This window comes from Camelus dromedarius, chromosome 14 (assembly GCF_036321535.1).
Source record: "Camelus dromedarius isolate mCamDro1 chromosome 14, mCamDro1.pat, whole genome shotgun sequence".
Classification (NCBI taxonomy): domain Eukaryota; kingdom Metazoa; phylum Chordata; class Mammalia; order Artiodactyla; family Camelidae; genus Camelus; species Camelus dromedarius.
Genome location: NC_087449.1, coordinates 48,341,260 through 48,352,136, shown reverse-complemented (window position 1 = coordinate 48,352,136; position 10,877 = coordinate 48,341,260).

Here is a 10,877-nt window from a genome sequence, read left to right as displayed (position 1 = left end):
GCGCCCGCCCGCGCCCGCCCGGCCGCCGCACTGCCAGCTGCAGCCGACACCGGATCCCGCCGGCCCCGGGCCGGGCGCGCCCACTTGGCCCGGGCTCTTGCCGCGGGAGGAGGGAGCGGGCCTCGCGGCTCGGGGTGGGGCGGGTTGGGGGAGAGGCAGCCCCTCCCGGGACCAGCCTGAGGGGGATGGAGGGGATCGACGTCTCCAAAGCCAGCTACCCTGAGGTCTTCCCGAACCTTCTTTCTCTCCACCCTTCCCTTCCAAGGGTCCTAGTTGCCGGGGGCAAGGGAGGAAGGTGGTTCTGCCGGCCCAGGAGAGCTCTTGCCCGGCCCGGCCGGGAAGAGGGCAGGGGGTAGGGTTGGGAACCTCGAGGGACCCAGCACCCGGCCCGCCGCCCAGAGGAGTTCGGGGATGTTCGCCGCCGGCCGGCGCCCTTCAATACCCCCCGCGCCTGAGCGCTGTGCCCCGCAGCTGTTGCCTAGGGTTAGGGGAGGAGGAGTAACGCCACACCCATGCTTTTGGGGACAGTCAGGAGCCTGGGGAAGGGCGGTGGGAGGACTGCGGGGGAGGGGTCTAAGCCTCTTACGGTTGAGTCCATATTTAACACCGCTTTCCACCCCCGCCTGCGAGGTTTCCTGGGGTCTCTCCGCTTGCTCCACCTGTCACCCCCGCCTGCCCTGCTTCTGTCCACTCCAGGACATTCCCACTCCCCCAAGTCCTTAGCCCACCAATGTCAGGGTCAGACTTCCAACACTGAAGGCTTTCTCCCTAAGCGAGAGGCTGCCCGGCCCTTTCCCAGACTTGGGCCTCCAGCGTTCTCCCTTCTGATGCCTTTTTTTCCACTTAGCCCCTCTGTCTGGGTAGATCTTTGACTCAATCGCAGAAGAATGCCGTGCACTCTATAACAAGCGAAGGGGCTGGATGTGTTTATTCTGAGAGGCCTTGAGTAAGGGGTGGGGGTGGGGCGGTGGGGCAGTGGTGCGGCCGTGCTGGGAGCCTGTGGGCTGTATGAACACACGGTTGTGCGTGTGCTGTTTGGAGGAGGAGATTGTGGGATTGTGTGTCCACGTGCGACTCTGCGTGTGGGGTACATGTCTGTGTGTGGACATGTGGACATGTGACTGTATGATCTGGGAGGGAGGGATGTGATTTTGTGTGTGGTGATTGTGCCGGTTGTGGGGTGTCCATGTGGCCAGCTGTTGTGACTGTGCTGGGGTGTGTGTATGGTTGTGTGTGTGTGATTGTGTGCCTACAAGTGACGGGGGACTGAAGCATGTGAGTGTGGGAGCAGGTGCTCACAAGCAGATGTCCTGTCTCTGTGATGGGGGCCTGCATATGTGGTCCTTAATCCATGCTTCTGAGTGTGCTGCCTCGGACAGTATATTTAGATCTCTCTGTCTAGTGCGAGGGGGTGGGAGATTAACACCCAGGGCATCCAAATACACCCTTGTATGGTATGCACGAGAAAAAGTCGGGTTTTGGAGGCTGCTGGTCATTTTCTGACTTACCTCTAAAATATTCCAGGGGAGGAGGTTGGCAGAGCCTCAGTGGCTGGTCGTTTGACAGCGGCTACCAGTCAGGGGGTGTGGAGAGAGCAAGGGAAGGGCCTGCCAGCAGCACTGTTTGCTGCCACGCTAGGCAACAGGCAGCGAGTGTGACGTTAAGACGGGCTGTCTCTTCCCCTCCAACCCCTAGCTCAGGACCTGGCCCCTGGCAGTCCCCAAGACTGAATTCCTTAACCCCTCTCCACCTTCCCTTAGCCCTTCTTTATCTGAATCCCCCAGGGTCCCAGGAACACCTCCAGGCCATTGTTCTTGCTGTTCCCTCTGCCTAGAACACCCTTCCAGCTCTTCATGTCCCAGTTTCTACTCTTCTTCAGGTCTCAGCCTACCTGTCATCTCCTTAGAAAGGCCTTCCCTGACGTGCGCCTCCCCCTCATAAATGTCTATCCACTTACCGTGTGTCCCGTTACCGTTTATTTTCTGTACAGCATGTACTCCCATCTTTAATAATACTGCTCATTTTCCATTTGTTCCTTTTCTGTTTCCCCCACTAGAACAGAAGCCCCATGAATGCAGGGACTTCGTATTTCTTATTCACTATTGTGTCCCCAGGCCCCAGCACAGGACCTGGGACCTAGTAGGATCTCAAAAAAATTGTTGGAAAAAAAAATTGTTGAATGAATGAAGGAAGATGGATGGTCCTACCTAGGCCAATCCAGGCAACATTTGATACCTGCTGTGTGCCAGGCCTGGGCCACTCACCACTAAGGAGACCCAGTGAACTTAGGGAAATGGACATGCACATGTGCCCATACTGTGTATACCAAGGCGGAATGAGGTCAGTGAGGCCACAGGATGCAGTTGACTTGGCAAACATGAGCATTTGGCCTGTGTGAGGCCCTGTGTTAGAGCAAATGGCCTTCTTTGGCCCAGGCCTCTGCCTGCAAAGAGCTCACAGTATAAAGACTGCTAGAATTGTCCCCTAGGGAGACAAACCCATGCAGAGAATAATGCCAAATCACTGAGCTGAGTGATGTGCTAGGCATTGAGAACCAAGGAAACCAGGGATGGGAGAGACTAACTCCAGGACAGGGGACAGCCTTGTGGATGAAGTAATCTGGGCCTGGAAGGAGAGAAAGGGCGTTCCAGCATCAGGCACAGATGCTTGGAGAGAGAAGTACGGCCACTTGGTCTCTCAGCCCCTCTGCAAAGCTAAGTCCAGGAAGAGAAGAGAGCCCCCAGGCTGGGCTGGCTACTCTTTGCCTAACTTCCATTTTCAGTGCTCTCTGCCCTGCCCTGTGTCCTGGGATGTCCTGGGACTGGCTCCTGCTGACAGTCTCACCTGGGCCTCCATCTTATGGTTTCAGGTAAAGTGTGGCCATTAGGAGACACTGCCAGGAGATCAGAGGGAAGGAGGAGAGTGAGATACTGTGATTCAGGCAGGTACTCTGTTCCTCCACTAAAAGCCACGGCTCCTGTTGGGTGGCCTGTACCCACAGGCATGACTCCCGCCAGCTTCACTAACAAGGTTCCCTTCCCTTACTTCTTTAGGCCCTTGGAGTAGTGACTGTTCCACTGTTGTGAGCCCCAGGGTGTTTCACCGTGCCTTCCCTCATCTCTGTAAATTGTTCCTTCTTTAAACCCTCTTCTGGCAAATGCTTTGAGTCTTCCCCTGTTTCCTGCTGAAACCACTAAAGTAAGAACTAAACCTAGGGAAGATGAGCCCTTGGCAGAGAATTTGGGGAGAACTTTTTTCTAAATCACCACCCAAAACCAGGTTCAGAAAAGTTGTGAACTACTACAATGCTACAGTAATCAAAACAGTATGGCACTGACTAGTATAAAAACAGACACATAGATCAATAGAACAGAATGGAGAGCCCAGAAATAAACCCACACAATTACTGTCAATTAATCTATGACAAGGGCAGCAAGAATATGCAATGGAGAAAAGACAATCTCTTCAATAACTGGTGCTGGGAAAACTGGACAGTTACATGTAAAAGAATGAAATTAAAACATTTTCTCAAACCATATACAAAAATAAACTCAAAATGGATTAAAGACCTAAATGTAAGACTAGAAACGATAAAACTCCTAGAAGAAAATGTAGGTGGAACACTCTTTGACATAAATCATAGTAATATTTTCTTATATCTGACTCCTAAAGCAAAGGAACTAAAAGCAAAAATGGGATCTAGTTAGACGTAAAACCTTTTGCATAGCAAAGGAGACCATTAAGAAAACAAAAAGACAACCTGCTGAATGGGAGAAGATATTTGCAAGCCATATGACCAATAAGGGGTTAATATCTAAAATTTATTAAAGGTCATACAACTCAACATGAAAAAACAAACAATCCAATTAAAAAATGGGATGAAGAACTGAATAGATATTTTTCCAAGGAAGACATTCAGATGGCCAACAAGGACATGAAAAGATGTTCAACATCATTCATCATCAGAGAAAAGCAAATTAAAACCACAATGAGATATCACTTCACACCTGTCAGCATGACTATCATCAAAAAGACCACAGATAACAAATGCTGGCAAGGATGTGGAGAAAAAAAACTCTCATACACTGTTGATGAAAATGTAAATTGGTGCAGGCACTGTGGAAAATGATTTCTCAAAAAAACTAAAAATGAAACTACTATATGACCCAGCAATTCCACTTCTGGGTCGATGTCCAAAAAAACCCCTAAAACAGTAATTCTGAAAGATACATGCACCCCAGTGTTCATAGCAGCATTATTTACAATTGCCAAGATACGGAAGCAACCTAAGTGTCCATCAACAGATGAATGGGTATTAAATTATTAAAACAAAAAGTATTTTTCAATGTATTTGCTAGTGCTGAATTGGACTTTTTTTAAATAAATGGAAAATTTTGATGTTCAAAAAAACAGATGAATGGGTAAAGATGTGATGCATATATACAATGGACTATTACTCAGCCATTAAAAAGAATGAAATTTTGCCATTTGCAATAAAATGGATGGACTTGGAGGATATTATGCTAAGTGAAATAAGGCAGACAGATAAAGACAAATACTGTATGATGTCACTTATATGTGGAATCTGAAAAATAAACTATTGAATATAACAAAAAGGAAACAGAATCACAGATACAGAGAACAAACTAGTGGTTACCAGTGGGAACAGAGAAGGAGGAGGGGTAAGATAGGGATAGGGGATTAAGAGGTACAAACTATTATGTATAAAATAAATAAGCTACAAGGATATATTTAAACAGGAAATATAGCCAATATTTTATAATAACTATAAATGGAGTATATATAACCTTTAAAAATTGTGAATCACTATGTTGTACACCTGTAAGTTATATAATATTGTACATCAACTATATCTCAATTAAATTTTTAAAAACCATTTTCTACTAAAAAACAAAGTTGTGAACTGATTAAAATCCCATTGTAAGTGAACAGTGAGCTCCTGGCCACAACTCCGAGCAGGGTCCCAACCCAAGAGGTCACTCTTAGCTCACTTTCTGAGGCTTAGGCCTATAGTTACCCTGACCAGGAGAATGGGTCAGGGAGGGGCTGAGTGTGAGGGAGCGACTGGCAGAGGGATGAGCTGGGGAGCAGAGAGGCTCCAGAGGGCAGCAGGGGGAGCATACCCCAGAGTGTGCCCTACATAAGCTTGGGAAGGCAACCCTGAACCTCAGTTCCCAGACTGTGAAATGGGCGACTAATACCCTCTTCACAGGATTGTTGTGAAAAGCAATGAAATGTGAGGTTCAGCACAGGAGGACTGGAAGTGAACTTGCTCTGAAAGCCGAAAGTAGCACATCCCCCATTATTACTGGGGCAGATGGAGATCATTCTGCTGAGTTTCTGTGTGCCAAGAGCTCCAGCAAACCAGCTAGAGGTGGGAGGAGGATGGTGAGAGATGCCCCATGAAGGCCCTCCAGCACACTGCTTCAAGAGAGCCAGGTTCAAGTCCAAGCTTTGGAGATGGCAGGCCCACACCTAAAATCTGCCAGGAAAATCACTCTTATCTCACAGAGATTTTCTTTTCTGTAAAATCCAATAATGCTTTTGACCTCAGGGTTTGCTGTGAGGATGAACTGAGAATATTTAGTTGAGTACCTGATGCAATGTAAGTGCCCAAGAGATATTTACTATTACTTTATTTTTAAAAATTTTCTTAATGGAGATGCAGGGGATTGAATCCAGGACCTCATGCATGGGAAGCATGCACTCTATTACTGAGCTGTACCCTCCACTCTTAACTATAACTTAAAAAATTCCCTTTTTTTCCTCTTACTTTCCCTGAAACTGCAACCAGGGACTGACTGACTGCAGTATGTCCATTCATTCATTCATTCAGTCAGTCCTTTATTAGTTCATTCATTTCAACATTTATTAAGCCAGACAATGTGCTAGATCTTAGAAACACAAGACTAGGAAATAATTAAAGCAAGAAAAAAAATCTGTATTTCTTCACTGCTGAATCCCTAACCCCTAGGTTTTAAATAAATAATGACCATATGAGCAAATGGTATTAGCTATTTTCTTGAGCACCTATTACACGCTGGATGCTAAGCTAAGCATTTTGTCTTGCAAAGTATCCTCAGAACAGCCCTAGAGCATAAGGCCTGGGAGTTTGATATTTACAAATGTTAGCCACTATATATAAAAATAGTTTTTAAAAAAGTTTCTGCTATATAGCACAGGGAACTATGTTCAATATCTTGTAACAACCTTTAATAAAAAATATGAAAACGAATATATGTATTACATGCATGACTGGGACATTGTGCTGCACACAAGAAATTGACACATTGCAACTGACAGTACTTCAAAAAAAAAGCTTAAAAAATAGAGCGTAAGTCCTGTAATAAACCTCATTTACTGATGTTTATGTAAAACTGAGGCTCAGAGGAGTTAAGCATCTTGGCTGTCCAAAGTCACACAGCAGGAAATGGTGGCACTCAATTTCAGTATACTGCTCTGCTAATGACTGAATTATTTTTTATCATCATTGTCATTGTCATTGTGCGTGACTTCAAGAGACTTACAGCCTAGTGAGGGTCTGGTGGCCTTTTCCTTCTCGGACTTACGGGAGAGGAGCTCCTGGCACACACTGGGGCAGAGTTGGGTTCAAATCCGGTTCTGCATCCCTGGGCAAGTTACTTAACCTCCCAGAACCTCAGCTAGGTTGGGTGGGCATTAAATGAGAAAATGTGGAGGAAATGCCCAGTACCTTGCCTGGTATACAAGAGTGGCAGGTAAGTGTTAATCCCTTTATTTCCTCCTTCCTCCCCGCCTTTTGGGACCGCTGTCTGGGGGCACTCAGCTTGCCCGCCCTCAGTGCTGACCACCGGTGCAGTGTGCCGCGCTCGGCGGTCGGGCTCTGGCAACAATGTGGAACACTGCCTCCAGAGGGCGCCACCACACGACCCCCCACGACCGCGTCCCGGGAGTTGTTGTTCCCACCGCTGCCGCGCGGGGTCGTCTGGGCCCGGAGTTTTCAGAGACCGCGGGCCGCGAGGATGTTCAAGCCTGAGATGAATCAAGGATGTTCTTCTGCGTCACAGTGATAATAATAAACAATAATAATAGTAATAGCACCAGATCCAGCGGGAACCAGCTGTTATCGATTTAAGAGACGCATTCGCGTGCTGGGACGCTGTGGGACTCAAGGGAAGGAGCCAGGCTTAGTCCCATACGGCGTTCTATTACACACAGCTCACTGTCGCGTTCTGCTCTGTGACCTTGGGCCTCTCTGCGCCTGCTTCATCAGCGTTAAAATGGGAACCATAATAGTATAGTTCTTGAGAGGAATAAATGAGCTCCTGGAGAGCTCATTGGAGAGTAACTTGGGTAAGTGTATTTATTGTAATTCTCACCTCCACCTTGTGAGGGAGCTATTATTAAATTCCCTTAACAGCTGAGGATCCATTGGTGGCCTTTCCCAGGCTCCCTCCTTGGGCCTCTCTCTTAGCACAGCCCAGAGGCCAGTCCAAGAGCTCACGCCCTAAACTCACCACTCAGCAGTGTTTCCTCTCTTCTCTGGAGGTGCGGCTTCACTCTCACACCTTCAGGCTCCTCTGGACACTATCTGTCCATCCCAAGGTACAGACTCAGGCTAGCAGACTTCCTCTGGCTCGTCCCACCACAGCCCCCTCCACCCTCAAACTGAAACTCTGCCCCCTCTCTTTGCCTGCCTACCTCTTCCAGACTCCATCCAGTCACCTCCTCCAGAAAATCTTTCCTGGGATTTCTCTCCCCAGGTCCACAGCCTTTGCACATGCTGTTCCCTCTACCTGGAACACCCTTTCCCCCAGCCCTGAAGCCTGTTACTCAGGGCACAGCTTCAATATCAGTTCTCCGAGGGAGTCCACCTCCCTATGCTCCTGCAGGCCCCTGTGCTTCCAAGCAGGTTGCAGCATAGGGGACTGCTTTAGTGCTGCATCTACCACCCTTACACAGTGACACTCCCAAGAGCAGACACCACACCTATTGAAGGCTCCATAGCATCCCACCGTGGAGCCCAGTGACTGGGACAAAGTGATCCTTCAATGAATGCATGTCCATTGAATGAGTGATCAGATCCACCTGGGTCCACTCACTGAGACTTCTCAACAGCCTCAGCTCAGAGGCACATGCCTAGTCACCGAAACAGAGGCAACAGTCACACCCAGAGTCACATGCACACACAGAGTCACAGTCATATGCAAGAGGCATATACACAGAGCTGAGTTCATCTGTGCTCATCTCTGTTTCTCTTTCTGGGTACCTTTGTGTTATAGGTATGTATTCACTCTCTTCTGCTGTGACTTGGGGTCCCTGAGAACAAGAGTTGTGTCTCCCTTCCCAGCCTGCTAGCCCCTAGGAGAGGGTGAACTGCCCTCATCAGACTGGGACCCCCAGGGGAACTGTATCCCCATGTAGTTTGGAGGCCTGGGCCAGGGAGTGTCTTCCCTACCAGCCTGGGAGCTCTTGGATTAGACTGTCTCCCACATAAGTCTTGGAGCCCTTGGGACAGGGCCATCTCTCCCCACCTGGATAGTCTAGGGCCCCCAGGTCAGAGTACCCTCTTGGGTACTCCAAGAGAAGAGCTGAACTGGATATTCCCCATCAGACTGGTGGTTCCTACGGGCATGTATCCCCCTTTCAACCACTCTCCACCCCTGCCACCTGTCCACCAGCCAGGCCCTCCTCCCACCATGGGACAGTGATCAGGGCTGGGCTGGGCTGCTGGGCTTTGGAAGCAGCAGCAAAACTAACAGCAAATCTGGGAGAGGCTGGACCTGCAGGATCCCCTAGAAGGCACCAGGATCAGAAAGGCTTCAGCAACAGGGGACCTGACCCAAATCAGTGTATCTGACAAGTCCTTCATGTGTCTTCAGTTCATTCACCAAGCCTGTCCAGAGTCCCTAGGCCTGGCCCTGCAGCCTCCACCTCTATTATCTTGTTTAATTCTCTCACCAATCCAATCCCGGGAGGTAGGTGTGATCATCACCCCATTTCTAGATGAGGAAACTGAGGCTCAGAGAAAAGCAGTCACATAGCTGGGAAGTAGCAGAGTTGGGCCTCCCACTGCACAGGCTGACTTCGCCCAGGTTTGAGGAACACTAGGGAGATAGGGTCCTCAGGGTGGGCAGTTACTTGTTTTTGTTTTTGTTTTTTTTTTAAACATTTTTTTTTATTGTGTTATAGTCATTTTACAATATGGGCAGTTACTTGTTTGTGTGTGTGTGTGTGTGTGTGTGTGTGTGTGTATTTGTGTGTTTCTGGTTCAGGTCTGTGGTGCTGGCTATGGAGACCGAACTGCCAGGGGATGGGAGTGCCTAGTAGGGAGAATGGGAACAGTGAGGAGAAGCAGGTTCCACAGGCAGCCGGCCAGGGCAGGCAGGAGGCGGGCCTGGGCCTGGAACCCAGTCGTCCCTGTTTGCAGAACCAGCATCCCCTCCCCACCAGCTCCTGGCACTGGAGTCCTGGTTTCAAGTCCCATTCACCATCTGACCCCTCTCTGAGCCTCACTTTCCCCATCAGAGAAACAAGGGCAGGGACCTGGTGGGGACAGAGTCCGGGATTCCTGCCCCTTTAAGCCTTTCTCCCTGGAGGGTGTGGCCTGCTGCAGGTGAACGGCGTTGCCACATCAGCAGGGCGAGCCCCGCCCATCCCCTCCCCCAGCTCCAGAGGGAGGCCCCAGAGGCCCCAGAGGACAGTGGGAAGTGGGTGGAGAGAGAGCTGAGCCTAGTTGGCTGAAGTGGGGGGATGGTTGCTGGGGTGGGTGAGGGAGGCTGTGTGAGTGTACCTGACCCTGCTATCCCTGGCCGAACATCTGTGAATGTTCCAGAACATACAGGAGTGTGTACACACAACAAGTGTGAGGAAGTACTCAAGGGTGCAAGCTTGTGTGCCAGCACGTGTGAGTGTGTATCTGAGTATGTCTGTGTGCCCCTGGGCGTGCAGGAGTGGGTAGGATTGTGCCCGAGTGTGTTCCTTTTGGTGTCTGTGTGAATTTGAATGTGCAGTTGTGTGTGTCTTTGAATTTGCCCTTTTGTCTGTGTGGATGTTGTGGACAGGAGCTTCTTTGAAGGTGTGCCTTTGTGTGGCTCTTCTTGAAGGTAAAAATGTGTGTGGATGAGTTTGTGAAAGTCTCTGAGTGTGTCTTTGTGTCTGGGGGTGACTCTGAATGTCCTGAGTGCACAGCAGTGTGTGACTGTGTCTGTGTGTTTCCAGGGTGCCTTTGTGTGACCACGTGGACAAGGGTGTGGGTGACTGGGTGTGTTTTGCAGAGTCCTATCAGAATAGGTCTGAGCCTTTGTGAGTCCACATGGCACAGCAGCCCCCTCCCACTGACCCCTGACACTTCAGAAAAGCCCAGCCCCTGTGCCCTGCTCTCTTCCAGATGATTCACCTCCCTGCCATCTCTGCCCCCCACCAGCCTCCTGCCTTAAAGGGAAGTCCCTCTCTTGTCTACTCTGCCTTCTTCCCAATCAAGCTTTCTGTGACCAGAGGAGACCTGACATTAGCTAAGCCTGTTGTACCCCCGCTGGACAAATGTAAACACAGGCTCAAAGTCCTGCAGGGACCCGCTGCAGGTCCCATGGTGGGCACACGCATTTGATCCCATGACTCCTACAGCTCAAGGTAGGACGCCTGGCCTCCTCCAGCTCCATCAATGGCCGCAGACCAGGACTCTGGGAAAGAGAAAAGGACCTGACACTAAGGGACCCCCAGCAGCTTGTTTAGCCCCTCCCATGTCATCTCACCCACTCCAGTCTTGCTCAGAGAAGTCAGGCAGCTTGCCCAAGTCACAGGCAGGAAGATGCTGAGCCAGGACTTGAACCCAGGTCTCTCTAGCTCTGGAGCTCATGCTTCTAGGGGTAGGGGTG